The sequence below is a fragment of the Rattus norvegicus genome, chromosome 10, assembly GCF_036323735.1.
Source record: "Rattus norvegicus strain BN/NHsdMcwi chromosome 10, GRCr8, whole genome shotgun sequence".
In the NCBI taxonomy this organism is placed as follows: domain Eukaryota; kingdom Metazoa; phylum Chordata; class Mammalia; order Rodentia; family Muridae; genus Rattus; species Rattus norvegicus.
The window spans coordinates 103,312,847-103,335,921 of record NC_086028.1 but is presented as its reverse complement, the minus strand read 5'-3'; the positions used below and the strand labels follow the sequence as shown (position 1 = coordinate 103,335,921).

Genomic DNA, 23,075 nt, shown 5'->3' with positions numbered 1-23,075 from the left:
AAGCCCAAGGACCAGAGTTGGATCCCCAGGACGGGTGCAGATGCCATGCATGGTGGCACATTCTTGCAGTCCCAGAATTGGGAAGGCTGAGATAGCTCGGTCCCTGGGTCTTGCTCACTAGCCAGTCCAGCTCATCTAATGGGTTCCAGTCCAATGAGACTCTTTTCCAACACAAGGTGAACAGTGCTGGGTGGGTGACAGCTTAGGCTGACCTCTGACCACACACACACACACACACACACACACACACACACACACTCCGTATATACACATACACACACAACACACACAACACAGACACACACAAATTCCACATACACACACATACACAGCACACATATACCACACACATGCACACACATACATATCACACACACAGAAACATACACACACCACACACACACCACACAGTACACACACCAAATACACATACACACATATACACATACATATACTACTCATATACACACATACACACACCACACACACATATACATACATACACCACACACACCACATACCACACACACATAAACACATACACACCATACAGACACACACACCACACACACATACAGACACACACACCACATACCACACACACATATACACACACATACACACACCACACACATACGTACACACATAGACACAACACACACATACACACAGACACACACTACACATATATATAAACACACACATACACACTACACATATACATACACACACCACACATACATACAGACACACACCACATACCACACACACATATACACACCACACACATATATACACACACACACACACAGACACAACACACATACACACACTACACACATTTATAAACACACACATACACACCACGCATACACATACACACACCACACAAACTCACAAACAAATAATCAAACTCTTTGTATAGCCCAGGGTTGAGGCAGGACGGGAGTCTCAGAAAGAGAGCCTGAGTTACCCAAGGACAGGCTCGGGACAGCCAGACACCGACGGGAGGAAATGCCGGTGAATAAGATCCACCTCGAAATGGACGTAAATCACAGCTAAGATTCCACCCCAGTGTTCTGATGACATGAACCAGGAGAACGAAGCAGAGAGAGAACTTTAAATGTCAGCGCTCGTCTCCTCTGTGGAGTTTACCACTTTGTCATTTATTCTGCACGGGCTGGGACACGTGGATCCATGAGTTTGGCAGAGCTGTGGACTTCTGGCCCCTCTCCTGCTGGGCTCTACACCAGTCCGTGTCCTCACGACTGTTAGAATAGTTTATCTCAGACTTGTTAGAAGGGAGAAGAGAATCCGTTCTTTCTCCCACTCCTTTCAAATGCGCACGGTCCATAATCAGGCCAGGAAGAAAGCGGACAGGAGGCTAAAGCAGAGGAGATTGTAGGTGGGTCGGTCCCACCCGCTGAGAACCTCTGAGCATCCCCTTGGGGTACTCTACACCTCCACCCTTCCGGTTTGCTTTTGGGACTGTGAGCTGCCAAGCACAGGATCTGGGGAGATGCTCTGCCAGTTCAGGGCTTGCCTTGCAAGCACGAGGACCTGAGTGGGGACCACCAGATGCCAGGTAAAAAGCCAGCTGCGGTGTGCCTCACACTTGAAATCCCAGTGCTGGCAAGGTGGAGACAGGAGGATTCCTGGAGCTTGCTGACTAGGAGGGGCCCAATCTACTTAGCAGATTTCCAGACGGACGAGTGAGAGACTTTGTCTCAAACAAAAAGTGGAAGGTGCCTGGGGAACGACCCTGGGGGTGGTCGTCTGGTCTCCTGCACTTACACATGCTTGTGTGCACTTGCACACACACGCACCCCTCCCACATTTGTTCATTTGCACCTACCCCCAAATGTTTGAAGCCAGTCCCTGGGTGCTGCAGGTGTCAGAAGCCTCCCCCTCTCTACGTGAAGCCTGGGTCTGGCTTGCCAGGGCCCCAGGTGCTTCTCTGCAGGCTCGGGGAAGAGGCATGGGAGGCACGGTGCCAAATCTGTGAGCCACAGCCTGGTCGCATTTCATGGTTCTGCCCGCCCAGCTTCCTTCTGTTCTCTGAATGGGAAATTCAGACAGCGGTCTGAGCTTTCTAAGAAGCTTCGACTCCAGGTCTTCAAAATCAGGACGAATGAAGAAGCATGCTCACAGATTTTTGCCCACAAAAGGATGCGCAGGGATCAAGCAAGGTGACCAATGGGGCTACTCGCAGATCTCTAGCAAGGCCGTGGCTCAAATGGTTCTGGCCTTTCCCTGAGACCTCGCTTCAGTCTCAAGTTCGGCTGGTTTCTATTACTGACTGTGTGCTTTTCAGCTTGGCCTTGACCCCGCTCATTATAAGACAGCTCTTGGAGGGATCTGTGCTGTGCAAGTTAAACCACACACACCTACTCGAGGGCCGTGCGGACTCGATTCTAGAAAAAAAAATCTGCCTAATTGATTTTCTTAAAAAGTCTATTATGTTGCTGTGAGCTTATTGATCTACAGCCCACAGAGGTAATGAAGCAGCCCGGTGATCAATAAGGCCAAAGTGTGTCTTGGTCCATTCTATGGGGCTTATCCACAGGGAGGTGATGGGGGGTGGTGACCAGTGGTAAGGGGGTGTGGCCAGCCTGATTCCCCAGCCGGCCTGGGCTGAGACTTATTTCTGAAGGACTGAGATTTATTTCTGTCGGAATAAACATAACAGATGAAGCCCTGGTGACTTCTCTTGCTCTGAAAGCCATAAGGAATAACATCAGTCATCACAAAACACGGGCACACGATTTGTGTGTGTGTGTGGGGTGGCAGTGGAGGATATTGGGAGAGGAGAGAGAGGAGGTGGAAAGGGAGAGAGAAGGAGAGAAAGAGGGGGGAGAGAGAAGGCATTGGTTCCTCCCTTAACCACACATTAAATGAAATATTTTCCTCTTGCGGTTCGGCTCCCATGCTGGCCAGTTCCCTTTTTTAATACCTGTCCCCACCCCACCATTCTGGTCTCTTTCACAAGTCCTAGAAGGATTTTCTTCTCGGCTGTGAATACAAAGTGTGGTTCGCCGTCGCCGTAGAGGGGCCAATAGCCCCAGTGCTTGCTCTGCTGCCTTCTCCTCAGGAAATAATAATGTTGAATGAGATAAGACACCTGCAATAACACAGTCCCCACAGTCAAGGGTACTCGCCAGCACGGCCGATGTTTCCTGCAGAGAGAAAGCCTGGGAAGTCCTCTCAGTGCCTCGGATTCCAGAATTCATCATTTGCGTTTTGCCCTGAAAGCACAGGCTACTGCTGGGCGCAGATGTAAGCGGGTCCTGCCATATTGAATTGATTTGGGGCCACATGGGGTTTTTTTTTTTTGGAGGGGGGGTTTGTGTTGACCCTCTCCCCTCTGGTGGTGTCAGAGGAGTGGCTGGCTGGGTGGGAGTCATCAGTACAAACCTCCAGCCAGCAGTAGTTCGAAAGACTTTGCCTAAGGACACTGTGAGCCCTGGAGGGGTTTTCACGAAGGAGGGTGGCGACCAGCTGAACAACTGTGATTGGCTACTGTGCAGAATGTATTTCTCAACAGCCTTGCCTTGCCTCTCCTCTCCTCTCCTTTCATCTCCTCTCATCCTCCCCTTTCCCTTCCCCTTCCCCTTCCCCTCTTCCTTCCTTCCTTTCTTTCTTTCTTTCTTTCCTTTTTTTTTTTTTTTTTTTTTTTTTTGAGCTGAGGACAGAACCCAGGGCCTTGCGCTTGCTAGGCAAGCGCTCTACCACTGAGCTAAATCCCCAACCCCCCCCTCTCCTTCCCTCCCTCCCTCCCTCCCTCCCTCCCTCCCTCCCTCCCTTCCTTCCTTCCTTCCTTCCTTCCTTCCTTATGTGTACTAGTTTATGTGCTTGTATGCAGAAGCATACATAAGTGCACATGTGCAGGCCACCAGTAACATCAGGTGTCTTCTCCAGTTGGTTTCCAGCTTAGTGTTTGAAGCAGGGTCTCTCTCAGACCCAGAGCTTGCTGAATTGGCTAGACCAGCTGGCCAGTGAGCTCTGGGAAATCTGTCTGTCTCCACCTCCCACGTCCAACTCTTAGCATCTCTTTCTCTGTACACAAAAAATGACGGTGACAATCATAATCACTGACGCCACAGACGGGCTTTGCTCCAAGTGGTCGAGACAACACACGCAGGTCATTGACTCTTCAGGAGGATCAGCCTGCTGGGGTTGTTATTCTCTCATTTCACAGAAGAAACTGGGGTGGGCTCTGGAAGGTACCCAACGCAGGTAACCGTCACATAAAGTATACATTCTGAGTGGGGTATGAAATTCGACCCTCAGTTCTGCTGGATTGGCAGCACCCAGAGACTCTGAGAGAAGGAAAGGAAGGTTCCAGAATGTCTTTTAAGAAGCATTTTAGAAGCATGCAAATAGTCATTTTTATTTATTTATTTATTTATTTATTTTTGGTTCTTTTTTTCGGAGCTGGGGACCGAACCCAGGGCCTTGCGCTTCCTAGGCAAGCGCTCTACCACTGAGCTAAATCCCCAACCCCAGTCATTTTTAAAAGTCCCATGCATAAGTCTGTCAACAGGTCCGAATGGCTGGCTCCACTGTGGAGGGTTCACTGTGGAGGGCAGCCTGGAGGGGTTCAGTGTGGAGGGCAGCCTGGGAGGATTCAGTATGGAGGGCTGCTGGGGGGTTCACTGTGGAGGGCAGCCTGGGGGTTCACTGTGGAGGGCAGCCTGGGAGGTTCACTATGGAGGGCAGCCTGGAGGTTCAGTGTAGAGGGCAGCCTGGGGGTTCAGTGTGGAGGGCAGCCTGGAGGGGTTCAGTGTGGAGGGCAGCCTGGGGGTTCAGTATGGAGGGCAGCCTGGGGGTTCACTGTGGAGGGCAGCCTGGGGGGTTCACTGTGGAGGGCTGCTGGGGGGTTCGCTGTGGAGGGCAGCCTTGGGGGTTCGCTGTGGAGGGCAGCCTGGGGGTTCACTGTGGAGGGCAGCCTGGGGGTTCAGTGTGGAGGGCAGCCTGGAGGGGTTCAGTGTGGAGGGCAGCCTGGGGGTTCACTGTGGAGGGCAGCCTGGGGGGTTCACTGTGGAGGGCTGCTGGGGGGTTCGCTGTGGAGGGCAGCCTTGGGGGTTCACTGTGGAGGGCAGCCTGGGGGTTCACTGTGGAGGGCAGCGTGGGGGGTTCACTGTGGAGGGCTGCTGGGGGCTTCACTGTGGAGGGCAGCCTTGGGAGTTCACTGTGGAGGGCAGCCTGGGGGGTTCACTGTGGAGGGCTGCTGGGGGGTTCGCTGTGGAGGGCAGCCTGGGGGTTCACTGTGGAGGGCTGCTGGGGGCTTCACTGTGGAGGGCAGCCTTGGGGGTTCACTGTGGAGGGCAGCCTGGGGGTTCACTGTGGAGGGCAGCCTTGGGGGTTCACTGTGGAGGGCAGCCTGGGGGATTCACTGTGGAGGGCAGCCTAGGGGTTCACTGTGGAGGGCAGCCTGGGGGTGGGCAGCTGCAGAGAGAAGGGCAGAGAGGGAGGTATGGCCGGTGGAGCAGGAGGAATGCCCTTCCTTGAGACAGTAAGGGATTGGGGGCGGAGCCTGTGCCAATAGGGCTGGCTGGTGGTGCATGTGCCTGTGTGAAGATGTTTAATGTTCCAAACAGTTACCAAGCACCAACTCTGAGCAGTGTCCACCCACACACAGTAGGTGCTGGGACTCAGCAGGGACACACAGGAGAAGGGAAAGAGAAGCTGAGGAAAACTGTACTAAGGAGACCATGAGGTACCTACCTGGTACCTACCTGGTGGTATTCCTTGGCACAGACATGGGCTGTGCACATGCAAGACACATGCAGCCTTGTGCGTGTATTTCATTGAGGCCTTGCAACCAATGCAAGAGAAGGCATGACTAGGAGGTGCTCAGCCCTCCGGTGTCCTTTAGGGTGACATTAGGTGACATCAGAGAACAGGGTTTCAAAGCATAGGCCTGAGCATAGTCTGAGAGAGGGAGAGGGGTATAGCTTCTTCTACCGTGGGTGTCATCTGTCTTCTCATGTCGGGTGACCCCTCATCCCTAGGGGATGCCTGTTCTGTTCTAAATCACTGCAACCCTGACTTTTTTACTCCTCGGTGTCAGAGCTGGCAGGGTGTCTGCTGCCCCTTTCAATCTCTGCTGTCAGAGGTTCTCATGGAACTGCGCACCAGAACCTTCTGTGACCCTTCAGAAGCAGGCAATCGGATGCCTCCTTGTTAGCAGGTGAGGGGGGAGGGTGAGGCTAGGACACTAGGGGTGTTACCCACCCAAGCGACCCTCACTGACGACTAAGTATCAAAGCTAAGACCCCATGGACTAACCGTGATGGTCAGTTTTGATTGTCCACTTGACACAACTTAGAGGCGCCCGAGAAGAAAGCCTTGGCCCATGAGTCTGCCTATAGGTTGGGGGTTGGATTGTTTTAGTTAGGCTAAGAGATGTTGGTGGACCCAGTGTGGCATCATTCTTTAGGCAGGGGTCCTGAGAGAGGGGTACAGGGTGCAGGGTTAGGAGACACAAGGACAAGAGGGGTGAGAGGTTCTGGGATAGGAAGCTCTCAAAGACAATCTTTCTCATGCTTCCTGGTAAACAGATGCAAGCTGGTACCTCCTCTGGGCGGGGCTTGCCATGGGTATGGTGCTGCAGCAAGACAGGTGCTGGAGTAGGGAGGCTGTGGAGAGACAGGGTGGTCAGTGAGGATAGATAAGGAGTGGTCAGGCAGTGAGGAGAGACTGTGGAGGTTGGGAGTGAGGTAGAGGGGGAAGGGGGTACGGGTGGGAACAGTAGAGTAGAAGTTGTGGTGGGGGATGGGCAGGGGTTGACAATGGCCTGGGGATGGGTTAGGTGAGCAGTAGGAAGGATGCTGTGCAGATTTGAGGATAGGGTTGTTTAGTAGGGAGGCTGCTGTGGAGGGGGGATGGGGTGGACAGTGGAGAGAGGCTATGGAGAAGGATGGGGAAGACACCCTTACTGGTTGACCCTTTTGCTCAGTCCCACACAGGGTGCAGCCCTGGGAGCTAACCCTTTGGTCCTGCCCACCCAACACCAAAGCCTAGGTTTGAGACCACACTGCTCTCTGCCAGGAAGTGTGAACAACTTCTGGACTCCATTAACCTGTCACCCACCATCGAATGTGGGGAACTGGGGCCTTCTACAGAACACATTGAAGAGCTCTCGACAAGGCAGCACCAGTCAGGTAGCCAATTCCCCTCAGACTACCCCAGCAGCTGTTGGGAGCTCCTCTAGGATCTCCTGGGAGGCAAGTCATCGGCAGGTGGAAATACAAAACCTTATTCTGGAACTTTCTTGACCACCTGCTGAACCCTTCCTCCTTTAGCAGAGCAGGGATCCCAGGTCTGGAAGTCTGGGGTCCGGGAAACTTATCGAAGAATCAGGCAGCTCTGGGAAGTAAGTAGTGGCCTAAAGGCCTCATTTTGTTCCTAGAGCGACTGAACATGGGCAGAGTTATCCTTTCTTTTAACATGGAGCCTCTCTCCTGGATCAGCAGTCCCCGATAGCCAAGACAGCATGATCCAAACTTTCTCAGGACTGGGTCTCTCCAGGCAGTGACCTTAGGAAGGGGAGCCCAGAGCCTGAGGGAGGCCTAGCAGTCATTCTTCCTGTTGCCCCTAGGGAGATTCCAGGTTGCTGGTGACCTTTCACAAGGAGGTGAGAGAAAGCTTGTGGGGGAGGAAGACTCTCTGTCTTACCATGGTGCTGGTCAGCAAGACCCAGTGTGGTGTATTGGCAAGGCCTGCTGGCCCTGAGGGGTCCCCATCTTAGGGGTAGGTGCTCAGCTGCCTTCAATTGTGCAAGGTTGGGGCTGGGCCCTTGGAAGAGGCCAGCGGTTGGATGGAGTTAATGTTTCCCACATCGGATGTCACCATCTTCTTGTCTCAGTAGGATGGACAACACTTCCCTACCCTACAGATAGGGAACGCATGTTTAGAGGGGTGAAACTGTCTGGGAATGTGCAGCTGGGTTGGGGCTCCTGACCTCTCACAGAAGGTCCTCTGACTTGGCCTAGCTTCCCATTCTGATCTTAGCTGCTGGCGCTGTTTTGGGAGGTTGTAAAACCTTTATGAGGTGGGGCCCGGCTGGAGGAAGTGGCTCTCCCCAGGGGAGCAGATCTTGAGATGCATAGCCCAGCCTGTCGTTTTCTCTCCTTTCTCTGCTTTTCAAAGTTTTGTTTGCTCTTTAAAAACGTATGCATGCCGATGCTTTGCCTGTGCGTGTATGTATGTACCATTTTCTTTCTCGGTATCTGCAGAAGCCAGAAGAGGGATCAGACCTCCTGGAACTGGAGTTACAGATGGTTGTGAGTCACCATGTCGGGGCTGGGAACTGAACCCAGATCCTCTGGAAGAGCGTCCAGTGTTCTTAACTGCTGAGCCACCTCTCTGGCCCCTTGTAAGAATCTTTTTAAAAGCTCTTGTTTATACATAATTGTAATGTACACTCCATGTGTACAGGTGCCCATGGAAGGCGTGAGAGCGTGTCACATCCCTTGGAGCTGGAGTCATACGAGGCTGTGAGCAGCTTGGTTTGGGGGGTTGGAACCCAACTTGGGTCATCTGCAAGAGCAGCAAGTGCTCTTAGCTGCCCGGCCACCTGACCAGCCCCTTAACTTGGTCAAGTATTTGGTCACAACAATGAGAGAAGTAACTAATACAGAATCTGCATATATTCAAATCTATATAAATATACACACATTTATATTCAGTTATATATCCACATTCATAGATATGCAATATACAGATATCCGTATATATGCCTTTATTTATATCTATGTAAACACATAGTGTTTATATATGCACATATATTTACATATACCTAAATTCAGTCATATACATGTATATGTATTTTATCTACCTACACACATATGTGCAGTTATCTCATATATATGCCTACATTTTTGTAACTGTCCAAACACACATATACACGTCTATGTAAATACACGTGTGTACATATGTTTATATCTATCCACAGTCATGCATGCGTGCACACATGGGCCCATTTTGTTTCTGCCTCCTTGGCGAGGGTATTGAAGGGATTTTTTTCCCTCCACAGGATGACATTAACTTGTACAGCTATGCCTTTTTCCCCCTTTAATTCTTTCCTTCGTGGGGGCTTTGGGGATGGAGGCAGGTGCCTTTGCCTACAGAGCTTTAGTCTCTTGAATCCTGGAGTTACAGCCTCTCACCCGTGAGGTTGATTCTGTAGCCACATTCTCCGACCAGTGAGAGAGACCAGGTGGCGGTCAGCAGGCCCCCCATCCCCCCCCCCGTACTGGTGCCAGTCTCCTTCCCTTGCGCCCAAAGCAAACCGTGCACGGAGTTTCTGAAATGCCAACCTGGCAAACTGTTGGGAGAATTTGGAAGATGTCGAGCCTGACCCGCACCTATGAGGCTTAAAAATATGGTAATGCAATTAGCAGCCTCGGCAGCCTAATGAAGCCGCTCTGAAACGCTGATAAAATACCACTGAGGGAAATGCTTGAGAGCCTCTTCAAACTCCCCCAAAATATGAAGTGTGTCCTTACAGAGAAAGCTGCAATCTAGCCTCCTTTCTTCCAGCTTCGAGATTAATTAGGGCTCATTTAGGGTATGAATGAGGGAAAGAACGAGCTCTTGGATTGAAGGCTCTGAGACCAATGTAAAAAAAAAGTGTTTTTTTTTTAAACAATTACATTTCTATCATAAAAGTCTTCATTAGATATCGCCACCAGCAGACTTCCCATTCCGGGAGGGAGACCGCCCTCTCCCACTAGAGGCTCTCCTAACAAAAGGCCTTTCTTCTCAGTTTGGGAGCTGGTTTGGGCTCCAGGCAGTTTTAACGTTTGACCTGCCCCGCAGAGCCTTCCTGTGAACTTAACTATTCTAGAACAGAGAGGCCAACCAGGTGAGGTGGGGGAGGACGGACAATCCGTCTCCTTGGAGGCCTCATTCTCAGACCTTTGTGAGGGAGAGACTCACTCACAATGTGGCTGTGGACATGACTCTGTTGGTAAAGCGCTTGCTTGCAAACTCTGGAACTTAAGTTCCATGCTCAGAACCCATCTGTCTCAGTCAGGGTTTCTCTTCCTGCACAAACATCGTGACCAAGGAGCAAGTTGGGGAGGAAAGGGTTTATTCAGCTCACACTTCCACATTGCTGTTCTTCACCAAAGGAAGTCAAGACTGGAACTCACACAGGGCAGGAAGCAGGAGCTGACGCAGAGGCCATGGAGGGATGTTACTTACTGGCTTGCTTCCCCTGGCTTGATCAGTTTGCAAGTCCAGTAGAACCCAGGACTACCAAGCTCGGGGATGGCACCACCACAATGGGCTGGACCCTCCCCCCTTGATCACTAATTGAGAAAATGCCTTACAGCTGGGTCTCATGGAGGTATTTCCTCAAGGGAGGCTCCTTTCTTTGTGATAACTCCAGCTTGTGTCAAGTTGACACACACAACCAGCCAGTACACCATCTTAAACAATAACGGCATCAAAGACCAAACCAGGGGTGACAGTGTCTGATTTTTTAGGTCCGAAGAGCAGTAGTACCTAGAGTCATTCTCTGGGCTACACACACACACACACACACACACACACACTCTCATACACACACACACTCATACACACACACATACACATACACACACATACACACACATACACACACACTCATACACACACAGACACATATTCATGCACATACAAACATACAGTATACACGCATACACACATTCATGCACATACACAATATACACACATACATTCATGCGTGCACACACACAGTATACACACATACATTCATGCGTGCACACACATGCACACACACATTCACATACACAAACACACACACACACACACACACACACACACACACACGAGGGGATGCCTAGGAAGGTGACTCGATTGTTGAAAATGCACACTGTTCTTGCATTGGCCTTGAGCTCCAGCACCCATGTCAGGATGCTTGCAACAACTTCCCTGCTCCAGGGGAAACAACACCGTACCCACAGTACCACAGGCGCTGTACTCAGGTAAACAAACCTGTACACAACCACACACTTACACACGTAACTAAAAACAGATTTGAAGCAACAAAAAGACTTTTTAAAAGAAGAATAAAAGAAGAAACCAGGTGTGGAAGAGGCACCGGGGGTATAACTGAGGCCGGACAACCTCCCTTCCCACAAGGGAGAGGCAGAAGCAGCAGCACTGGCTACTGTCAACCGATGTGCACATCCTCAGCTGGTGCTGACACCAGACTGTGCAGAGCGGACACCAGGTAACAGGACTATAATAGTAAGGGAAGCTTCATTCTCCCGGCTCCCACAGTCTGTAGCCCAGGGCTGACTTCAGGGTATTTATTTACTGATTACCAACCTGGTTTCTGCCACAGCCAGCCGGTACCTCAGCCACCATGTAGCTCAGGAGGTGCTGCTGGCAATGTTTTCACACTGAGCCGAACCTGGGCGGGTCCTTCACCTGTTCTTGACATTCTTCCTGCAACTGGAAACTGGGGACATGCTTGTGTGCCTACCGTGTCACATGGTGGCCACCAGATTGTTCTCTATGATTCCTGCCACCTTTGGGTCTGAAGGTAGGACTGTGCCTGACCAAATAGGCACAATACCCACCCACTCCCGGCCCCCACCCCATGCTGACTTTGACAAAGTAGCTGGACAAGCTCTGAGTTGCTGGTAGAGGGTCTATTTAGCCGGAAGTAGAGGGTGGTCGCCATCTGACAGCCAGCAAAGAGACAGTCCCAACAGTGCACGAGGGACTGACAGACACCAACTGGCTGAGTTGAAGACAGATCTTCCTTTCAGATGATTAGCAATCCAGACTAGGATAGCAGCTTCGTGAGAGCCCAAAGTGGAGGACCTGGCGGGAGGCCTGGACCCCTGAACCCTACTTTGTTTTAAGCCCACTGTCTTGGAGTAATTTGTTACAAAGCATCTTGGAATTTTGTTTTAAGTTCATTGTCTTAGAGTTATTTGTTGCAAAGTATCTGGGAGCTCCTCAGCAGTCCTGGGAGGTTGGACACAAAATGGTGAGCTATGAAGACAGAAGCCACCCTGGTGTGTTCTCTCTCTCTCTCTCTCTCTCTCTCTCTCTCTCTCTCTCTCTCTCTGCACTGACTAGTAAGGCTGGCACTAGGGAACAGTGTCTGAGATACCGGATCTGAAGCAGGTTCCTGGAGCTGTCACATCTTTGCTGGGTGATGATCTAACTACCACGTCCACGTGCCCAAGTTTCCCACTTACAGGATAGAGTTGGTGCTGGTCCCTCCTTTCTCTCATAAGGAATAAAGCAGCCACCTAACTAAATACTCAACCTGTAGTTCCAGAGAGATCGCAACTTTTAGGACAGCTCGTAAGGTGTCTGTAAGGTATGGCTGTTAGGCATGGTTTGGTGTGTTTTGCAGAGGGAGAAACAGAAGCCCTGGGAAATTAGGAGAAAGCACGAGACCATATGGCTAATCAGAGGGCCAGCTTGACTAACCTCCCATATCCGTACTCCTAGTGGGTCTGTGGTCTGTAAGGCAGATCCCTGCAGTCCAGTTGTTTATGAGGTCGGAGGTGTTCCTGCAGCACATGGAGTGGGCGGGGTTTCCAGGAGATCCCTGGTGGGGCCTCCACCAGGAGCTTGGGGAGTCTGGTGCCTTTGTACTTCTTTATTGGACTCTTGTAGCTCAGAACTGGCCTCGCCTGGGAAGTGCGCTTTTCTGTATTAAATAAATTTTCCTGTTTCTGATAAGATCCCCCAACAAAAGGAACCTGAGGAAGGAAAGGGTTTTGGTTCACAGTTCAAGGACATCAGGGGGATGGTGAAAGCCCGAGTGTGAGACAGCGGGTCACACAACGTCCTTGGTGAGAGAGCAGGGAGAGGGATGCTGGTAACTAGCACCTCGGTTTTGTTCCGTCCAGTACCCAGCCCAGGGATTGTCTGGCAGCTGATTCTCCATTCTGTCAAGTTGACAAAATCAACCATCACATTCTCCCCCACTCCCACCCCCCACGTAGGCCAAAGGCATCCATCTTGGGCTGTGCACACAGGGGCTGTGCTGGCAGCTTCTGGCCCAGGTGGACCCACGGTGAAGCCAGAAGCAAGCTGTGGGCAGGAGCGGGGCAGGAAATGTGTGCTTGAGCTAACGCCCAGGACCTCCCTTAGCCTGCAGGCTTCTGCAGAGCGGATTCTAGTTTCTGTGATCTTCTTAGGAGTCTTCATTTGCAGCTGGTGGGTCATCCTCATTTCCACATCTGTGTTAATTAGTTCTAAAGGCATAGACGGTGTAGGTCTTAATCTGATTGGTTGCCTGATCACATACTACAGGCTAGGGTCTGAAACCTCAGACACTGGTATCTCATGGTGGGCAGGGAGGAGGGAGGAAGGAGGGTGGAGGGAGGAGGGTGGAGGGTGGACAGAGGAGTCGGGGGGGGGGGGGACTGTCTGTTGTCTCCTCTCGATCCATTCTGAGGTTCCTGTTGAGATGGCAAGACATCCTAAGGGAGTAAGGATTTATTCTGGTGCACAGTTTGAGAGTGCAGTCCAGGCATGGTGGCGAGTCTGAGATAAGGGGTCACACAGCATTTGTGGGCAGGAAGCAGAGACAAGTCTAGCCACTCAGCTTCCTTTCTCCTTGTTATTCAGCACAGGTCTGCAGCCCACAGAACGGTGCCATCCACATCCAGGGACAATCTCCCTACCTCAGTTAACCCGCTCTAGAAGCCCCCTCACAGACACGCACTGAGGCTGGTGCCCTAGGTGAGTCTAGACGCTGTCAAGCTGACCATGGATAGTAACAAAGACAGAGCCCCGCCCTCAAGACTTCCTGTACTGGCTTTAATTAGCTCCTAAAGGGATTGCCTCTACCGCACAGCCTCACTGTGAGGTAAGGCTGTGACTTGCGGGTTTTGGGAAGACACAGCTCAGTCTATGTTTTCCCAGTGCCTGCTTTGTTCAGAGGGTCTGGCTGGTGGTCCGTGTAGATGCAGACATCGCTAGCATGGCGTTTTCAGCCACATGGTGCCCGCTTCCTTTGTAATCCAGGACTTTGCTTCTGCCGAAGGTCACCCCCTTTGGAGGGTGATTCCCACGGAGGAGAAACGGGAAGGCAGCAAGCTTTGATCTGGTGTGGGCAGGCAGGGAAGGGAGAAGGGATATCCCTCAAAGAGTCCCCACTGTGGGCAGCCTCTGCTCCCCACCCTACCCCCACCCCCATTGCCACCTTAGAAAAGTCCATGTCATCCATGTGGTCCTGGTGATCGAGTCTGTTCAGAGCTCCGTGGGTCTGTAGCTGCTGAGAAGGGCCTATTTCTGTTCTGGAGACGAAAGACCAACGGTGCAGGTGTACAAAAGCATGAGGACACCAGCACGAAGAAGGGGCTATCGGTGGCAGCATCACCTCCCTCCTCCCAGGTCTCTGATGTCACTCTGGGCCTAGCCTGCTAGTAGGAGATACAAGAAGACCTGATTGCTTTAGTCGCTTCCCTCCACCCCCATTGTCTTAGACAAAGAGGTGCCAAAGGAGCCTGGGGAGGGACCTAATGAGGGGCGAAGGGTGTGGAGCCTCTTAGAGAATCCTTGACCAACTTTAAGGACCCTGAATACAACTGGGGCCACCTAAGGCTTTTTTGAGCCCTCTAGGCCCTCTTTAGGACAGCAGCTAGGACAGCTGGATTCGGCCTTGCTGTGGGGGTAGGGCAGGGGAATGTTTCCCATTGTCCTTCCTGAAGCTTTCTCTCCTCTGTTTCCCCTCACCTGCCACATCCTTTCCTCTAAGGGCCACACCTTCTAGTCTGGACATGAGCTCCAGGTCCCTCCTGTCCTGATTTTGTCTCTTCCCTGCCCCGTTAATAGCCATGTGTCTTGCTCCTTCCTTCCCTGTGGCTCTCTTTCTCCATTATGAAAACAGCCCTACACCGTTCCTTGGATGCCTTAGCGGAGAATGCCACCTGTATTACAGCATCCGGTAAACGTTCTGACACTGCAAAGAGTCTCAAGGACATGCGTGTGCCTGCCCTCACTGTTCTCAGGCATCCCTAGGGCTTTTGTGCATATCACTGGGCATGTCCTGGACTGGAAAGTGGACGGGTGATGTGCTGCGGCTAGGGCTGCAGGCTGTGGAGGAGGCAGATTTGTACTTGGACTTCTGTCTTTCACGTACAAGGACGGAAGGAGAAGGTGGTCCTTAGAAATCAGAGAAGGCTGCAGAGGCTCAGCCCAGGAAAGACTAGAGATCTGAGAACCTAAGGTGCAATTTGCATGCCACTCTGCATCTCATTTGCATAGGCCTCCAGCTTTTTAAAGCAACCTCTCTCTTCCTTCCTCTCCCAGTGGCTGGTGCTTCTTGGGTCCCCTCCATAGGAGAAACCCAATTCTTTGCTCAGCCAGGAGGGCAGGACCTCTGCTGGCTGACGTGGGTGATGTCTCTGGGCAACATCTGGTCTCCCTCAAGACGTGCTGGCAGTTTGGGGGCCTTTTTTATTCTCTCTAAGGCTAAGCACTCACTATGTTAACACAGTAGCATGTGACTTTGTCTCTGTCCAGACCACTTGGTTCTTGTATACAATCTGGGGGGCTCTTCCTGAGTTTGAGGGGACCATAAACTTTCTTCTTTGGCCTGGGGATTTGACCTAGTTGGTAGAGGGCTTGCTGAGCATGCAAAAAGCTCAAAGTTCCAATCCCCACTTCACATAAAACTGGACAGGGTGTCACGCCCCATAATCCCAGCACTAAGGAAGTAGAGTCAGGAGGAACAAAAAGCAAAAAGCCATCCTCAGCTACATATCAAGTTTGAGGCTAGCCTGGGCTACAAGAGATGCTGTATCATAATTTTTTTTTTTATACTGAGATTACTTGAGGTGGGAAAAACTCAGGCCACCCCTTCCTGTCCTTCCTGTCCCCAGAAGTCTGGGCTGTGAAGTCTTCCTTTCTAAGCGTAAAGTCTGAGAACTCCTGTGACATATCCTAGGGTTTCTGATGAAGGTGATTCATCTCTTTAAGATAGGATCTTTACCTGCAACCCAGAATAACCTCACACTTAGACCTCCCACCCTCCCTCCCACCCTCCCTTCCACCCTCTCCTACCCACCCCCACCCCCAGCCTCCCAAGTGCTAGAAGTACAGCCATGAGTAACGTGTCTAACTCACTGATTTAGTTTTGTGTCTACTGTGCAGCCTGGCTCCCTCCTGCTTCCCCTGAATTCTAGAAAGGACGCTGGGCTGCTGGGCCGCCAGCTGCCTGCTGTTCCTCCTGATTCATCGCAGCCCAGGTTCTGGCCTCCTGCACAGAAGCAACCCCAGACTCCAGAACTCCAGACTCCAACCCCAGAAGCACGTCCTGACTCGGCTGGTCAGACGTCCGGTGCTTGAGATCAAATCCCAACCCCATCGCTGTTTTGCTGTGAGATGCTGGGTAAGTTCTAACCAACCCTTTCTGTATCTTGCATTCTATTGCTCTGTGTGAACCAAACATTTGGGGATGGGAGAGTTTTGGCAAATTGGCCTGCAAGTCAATGGCTTCTATGTACTCCATATGAAGGGTATTCTTTTCTTTTTTCTTTCTTTTTTTTTTTTTTTCCGGAGCTGGGGACCGAACCCAGGGCCTTGTGCTTCCTAGGTAAGCGCTCTACCACTGAGCTAAATCCCCAGCCCCATGAAGGGTATTCTTTTCTTCTCTCTCTCTCTCTCTCTCTCTCTCTCTCTCTCTCTCTCTCTCTCTCTCTCTGTGTTATATGTACATGTTAGTATGGGTGTACACATGTGTGACCACCCATGGAGACCAGAGACCAATATTGGGCATCTTCTCCAGTAGTGTTTCGCTTCACATTATTTGAGGAGACAGGGTCTCTCTCTCACTGAACCTGCAGCTCACTGATTTGGATGGATTATCAGACTAGGGGGCTCCAGGGATTCATCCCAGCACCGGAACAGTGGGTGTGGACAGCTTTTTACCTGATGCCGAGGATCCCAGCTCAGGCCCTCACGCTTGTACGGCAAGCACTAAAGCCATCTCTCCAGCCCATGCCTTGTTCTAAAGCCACCCCCTAGCCCCTAGGTTCCAGGAACGGTGGTCCTGGGTGTCTGTGGGTGGTAGATCTCAGCTCATCCGGGAAAGGAGCAGCAATGACCTCGGGTACCACACACATCCTGTCCATCAGTGAGAAGCAACAGGAGAGAGGGATTTGCAGCTGAGGCGTGAAGCGCTGTGGGCATCCGTCACTCCCATCCCCCTCCTGCGCAGGAAAGGGAAGGGGGGGGCCACAGTGTGGAGACGAGATGAAGGAGGGTGAGAGCTGAGAAATATCAGGCAATAAAGGACTTTAAAATAGATTTACTTTAATTATATACTTCGGTAATTTGCTGTAGTTCCCCATCCCATTATTAAATTACAACAGTAACTCATCTAATGGATTTTTTTTTTTTTTTTTTTTTGCTGAGAAAACACTCGTTGTATTTTATTGTGTTTTTGCGCCATGGTCTATAGTGACGGCAAGCCAGTCTGCCCTTATACCTGGAACAAGATGGGAATGTAGACAGGGACTGGGGAGCTGCCTGCTGCTAACTTCCCTTGGTCACTAGGAGCTAAGGGTCAGGGGAGGGACAGCGTGGAGGCAAGAGGGAGGCTGGGTGGAGTCATGGAAGTGGGCAGGATGGACCAGTCGGGCCACGATATTCCCTCTGGTTTATGCAGGCCCGGGAGGTAATTTCTTTACCCATGTCTGGCTACCTTTCCAGATGAGACAAGGCCCGAGGAAGACACAGCAGGCATCCAAGGCTGGCCCCAAGTGGTTCATTTTCCCCAGGAAGTCAATGAATTTGAGTGTGGCTGGCCTCAGTCCACCAGCTCCAGGGTCAGGCGTGCCAGGGCACGGGGTGGCAGGAGGGTGCCAGCTCCACCACCACTCCCACGGGTGAGGAAGTCTGAAGTTGCCAGGCTGGGAGAACTCCCACATTCTCATATCTAGCTGCTGCTGCTTCTTCTTCTTCTTCTTCTTCTTCTTCTTCTTCTTCTTCTTCTTCTTCTTCTTCTTCTTCTTCTTCTTCTTCTTCTTCTTCTTTTTTGGTTCTTTTTTTCGGAGCTGGGGACCGAACCCAGGGCCTTGCGCTTCCTAGGTAAGCGCTCTACCACTGAGCTAAATCCCCAGCCCCCCTTCTTCTTCTTCTTCTTCTTCTTCTTCTTCTTCTTCTTCTTCTTCTTCTTCTTCTTCTTCTTCTTCTTCTTCTTCTTCTCTTCCTCCTCCTCCTCTTCCTCTTCCTCCTCCTCCTCTTCCTCCTCTTCCTCTTCTCCCTCCTCTTCTTCCTCCTCTTCTTCTTCCTCCTCCTCCTCCTTCTTCTTAAGATTTATTTATTATATACAAGTACACTGTAGCTGTCTTCAGACACACCAGAGGAGGGCATCAGATCCCATCACAGAGGGTTGTGAGCCACTATGTGGTTGCTGGGATTTGAACTCAGGACCTCTGGAAGAGCAGTCAGTACTCTTAACCGCTGAGCACTCGTCCCTAGCTTCTTAGAGCTGGAGTCACTGGCCACCCTGCACCTCAAATGTGGCTTTGTTCAAGTATAAGAGGGAAAGTTCTTGTGTTTTTCCCACACCCACGTGTCGCAGAGTCCAATGTTGTCCCTGGTAATAAAAAGAATAGATGTCATAGGATAGTGACTTTGGGATGTGATGTGGCTGTTGTATTCTTAAATGCACAGTCTCTGCGGTTACCTGCACAACATCTGCACACGACCAGACCAGCTGCCCTGTTGTGCAAAGAGCAGGTGCTCATAAGCTCCCCTCCCCACTGGAATTTATACACAGCTAATAGACGCTGGGGGAGGGATGGAGACATTCTTTTTTTTTTTCTTTTTAAGACATTCTCTTTCCCCCTCCCCCTCCCCCTCCCCTTCCCCTCCCTCTCTCCCTCTCTGTGGTGCACATGTGAGGCATATGCACGTAGACGTGTGCAGTTGTGCATGGTGCATAGGTGCATGCAGAAGCCAGAGAGCAGGATGCCGAGTGTCCTGTCCCATTGCTCCCCAGATTGTTCCGTTGAGGCAGGGTCTCTCACCGGACCTGGAGCTTGGCTGACCACCAGCAAGTCCCGGCCATCCTCTTCCCTGCTCCCCACATCACTGGGGTTTCAAGTGCACAAAACCTTATGCCTGGCTTTTCACGTAGGTCCTAAGGATTTGTACTTGGGTCCTTACGCTTACACAGCTAAGTCTCTCTCCTAGTTCCAGGAAAGACAGCCACCATTATTTTTTTTTTTCCTCGTTTACATCAAGGAGGTTGAGTGAGCCTGATTAAGTCAGATGAGGCAGACAGGTGGAGAACTTGACCCCAGCTGTGACCCCGGGTCAAAGGTCAGTGAGCCACAGAGCAACTCATGGCTGGAGACTAGGAGGGCTCTTGTGGGTGGAGCTAGGCAGGGACCTTTATAACAACCTCACAGCATGCCACCCAAGCTGTTTGCAAGATGGTATGGCATCAGTGAAGGCTGAACTCTGAGTGGCTCTGGATGGATGGGACACATCTGCCTTTCCCACCTTGACCTTTGCTGGTTCTCCTGGCTGATCCTTGAGGATGGAAACCTGGTTTGGTGCATGGCTTGAAGCGCCATGCTGGGTGGGGTTCCTGCTCAGGTTCCCCTCTTTGCCCAGGACGATGGCTGTCTTTTACAGTAGTTCCAGAGGTGACAGGAAGGGGAGACTGTCCCTCTTCTATCCAACCCCAGGCTTTCCTTGGTATGTACCCCATCTCTCTGCCTGTGCCCATTTTTTTCCAGGCTTCCCCATGACCTTTCTCTCATGAGTCAGTATGATCAGGTGAGGTAAGACGCTACAGGTTCTTCTGGACCAGAGAACTCTGGCTCCTGCAGCCTCTGAGGGTTCTGCCTCTCTTTGTCAGCCAGAAGGCCAGCATTGTCCTCTAAGAAGCTCTTGGCCCTGGGTTCACCCGAAGGGCAGGTTTCTGCAGGGTTCACCTCATCCTGAGACTCCTCTAGAGCTTCCCTCCCTCTTCAGTATCCCAAAGTCCTATAAGTCGAAGGAAAAGGAAAAATGCATGCTTGCCTGGTCACTGATATAGAAGCCAGCCATCCCTGCTGGGACTGGACTCCGTGCACTCTGGAAGGCCACAGGATAAAAAGCCTTTCTCTCTGAGCCGCAAATGATGCCTCCAGGCAGGTCAGAACTAGTGAACAATACACCACGGTGTAATTTGACAAATCCTTAGCAACTGAGCTTGCTGGAAATAAACAAGCAGACGGGCACCATCCTCCAGCCATCCCCAGCTGGCATCAGGGGAGTGATCCACCTGGACAGCGGGCGCTTCCAGAAAGTAGGTGGAGATGGGTCTGGGAGAGGGATCTCGATTGACAGACAACACCAGGCACACAGTAAAGCAATTAGATTTCTCCAGTCTAGAACTTCTCAGCCAGGGACCTAGAAGGAGGGGAGGGGCCCCATGCTATGAGTGACTGACTCCGTTGGTCTCTTTGCTGTGGGAAGGAGACCAAGGCGGGGAACCAGTTGTCGCTGGACGTCAAGGCTGCGTGACGTTTGAAATTTTTATTACGCTTTCTGTTTGTTTGTTTGTTTCATTTTCCAAGACAGGGTTTCTCCATGCAGCCTTGACTGTTCTGAAACTGGCTATGTAGACCAGGCTGGCCTTGAACTCAGAGATCCGCCTGCCTCTGCCTCCCGGGTGCCAGGATCAGAGGCGTATGCCTCCACCGCCCGGCTTATTTTAAATTGTGTGTCTCTGCTCATGTGGGTTGATCACACAAGCGGTAACGAACTACCTGACGTGGGTACTGGGACTCTCAGCCTCTCAGCCACCTTTCCAGTCTCCCCCCACATCCTGTTCTCTGTAGCTGTCTCAGAGATTTGGAGAAGTTCTGAGCTCCATTCTGTGCCCTCACCCATGTGCTATCCTAGGATGGGCCTTGTGTATCGCCGTGGCCATAAGTGCTGTGCCACCGAAGCAGTACATACTCAGCTTTCAAGCAAGGCCCCTCTTTAGGATGCTCCCTCTCTACCTAGTGGCACTATCCTAAATATGCTGCGCGTCCTACTTTGGGAACTGCTGAGCCGAAGGGAACTGAGTGTGGAGAGCAGCTCCCTGCTGGTCTCTGTGGGGGTCCCATTGGAAGCTGAGCAGAGTCTCTATAGTGAAATTAGAACCCCTTCCCGTTTCCAGCCAGTCTCTGGAGAGTTGGATTCTGATCTGCAGTGTCGACTAATTATGTCTGGGTCGGGGTCTTCCCTTCACTCTTTCCAGGGGGCTGTAGGTTTGGTTCTGTAGGGCAAATGGAGCCTGGGGGTTGGACAGCAAAGAACAGGAGGAGGGAAAGAAGTGGGAGCTTGAGAGCTTGGGGAGGCCGGGAGCCACCGGTGCTGTCCTGGACTGACCCAGACAGCCCGGCTGACCCACCTCCCACTCAGGCCTTAGCCATGGCCACTTAGGGGAGAGTCTGGCGGTGGGCAGAGCACATCTCAGCACTGCGAGTCTGATGCCAGGAAAAAGTGGCATTACCACCATCAAAACTCAGTGTCCAAAGCATGTAGCAGTTCCTTGGATGTGGCCTTGCGGGTCCTTCAGGGAGAGCAGGATTTCAGCCAGTCCATTCAGGTTGCCTCTGCATGGATAACTCCGACTCCACGAGGGTCAAATGCAGCTGTTATCCAGAGGGATACCCTAAGAGAGACAAGCCTGCTACCGCACTGTAGAAACAAAGGACCCCAAAGAGTTAGCATCCTTCAAAGAATCTCATGGGGGGCAGGGGAGGGGGCAGAAGCCCTGGTGCCACCCAGAGGATAGACTTGCTTCCCAGATCCTGACACTGCCAGATCATTATGCAGGACCCACTAGAGCTGAGATGGGTCAGACCCGGACAGGGCCACGCCTCAACCAGGGTCTTTTCGTTACTCTGCAGACCTCTTGCCTTCTGTCTAAACCTCCATTTTCTTGTCATACCTTGAAGGTGGACGTGGGGGAGGGTCAGTAGATTTTTACCTGTTCCTTTTATGTAGTTCTATTTCTAACCTGCATGTATTTATTTACGGCAGGGAGAATGGGGTGTGTGGAGGAGACTAGAAGACAGCTGGTAAGGTTCGATTCTGTCCTTTACCATGAGGGTCTTGGGGAATCCCAGTCAGGTTGCTTGATGGCTTTACCCACTCGCTGGCCCCATTTATCTGAACATGGCCACGCTGAAAAATAAAACCCAACTTCCTTCCTCTGCTCTTTCCCGAGTTTTTGTCTTTTCAGTTGGCACTGCGGACAGGTAGCAAAGCCTCCTCCGTTGGGATTTGACCTCGAAAAGTCAACAGCTCTCCCCTTTCCCTCAGGGCTCCACAGCGCCTCCTCCTGCCCATCTTGTGGTTTACGTCAACCCACCTGAGTTGGGTTCCCTCTTTGCGTCAGAATTCTCTTAGGGTTAGATACACGTCAGGGTCTCCTGGGATCGCGCACGGCTGTTTATTTTTCCTTCCATTCTCGGTTTGTTACCAGATTGTGAGCTCTGCAGCTTGGGAGTGTGACTGTGGGAAGGTGACTTCAAGGATGGGTGTCGCCAACCCCACCCCTTGCCTGCTCTTTTGGTTCTAAAAGGCCAGCCATCAGAGACCACCTCAGCAGCAGCAGCAGCCCTAGGAAGTGGTGACAGACAGACTCATGGTGCGTGCTGACATCTTTGTTGGCCTTTGTCCTGCCAGGGAGCCCCCTGGACTGGAGAGGCCAGGGTTCTGTCTTTGTGATGGATAGAGGGGGGAGGGGTTGGTTACAGCAGCTCCTCGGCTTGTTTTCAACTTTCTCCCCTCTGGGACCGAGAGTCTCTTAAAGGCCCATCCGGAGGGATGTAGGAGGCCTGAGAAGTGCAGGGGATGAAGATCTCCGACTTTTTCTCTCCCTTCCTCCCCCTTACACTCCCCTCCCCCATCTCTGGGTAGCACCCTGGGGCCCTTTAAAGGTGAAGTGTGCTTATGCGGTATCTACAGGAGGTTGCAGCTGGGTTGGCAGCTAAGACAATCGTGATTAATGGCTGCTGTCCCACTGGTACACAAGGACCATCCTCGGTGGCTTCCCGGAAACCTTCTCAACAGGTTTTGAGTCAGGA

The 23,075-nt window shown here is 51.6% G+C and overlaps 1 long non-coding RNA gene across 4 annotated transcripts in view; it reads left to right on the top strand.

The window, feature by feature from the left end:
• Positions 1–23,075, top strand: part of LOC100912319 (uncharacterized) — a 47,699-nt gene that overhangs the window by 8,197 nt on the left and 16,427 nt on the right. For 3 of the 4 annotated variants that reach the window (XR_010055897.1, XR_005490566.2, XR_005490565.2), the window contains exons 2-4: positions 16,144–16,381; positions 22,027–22,064; positions 22,472–22,636. This is a non-coding gene — a long non-coding RNA (uncharacterized LOC100912319). Of the gene's footprint in view, positions 1–8,240; positions 8,381–13,614; positions 13,729–16,143; positions 16,382–22,026; positions 22,065–22,471; positions 22,637–23,075 lie in introns of all 4 variants that reach the window. The other variant, XR_010055896.1, reaches the window with a different exon arrangement.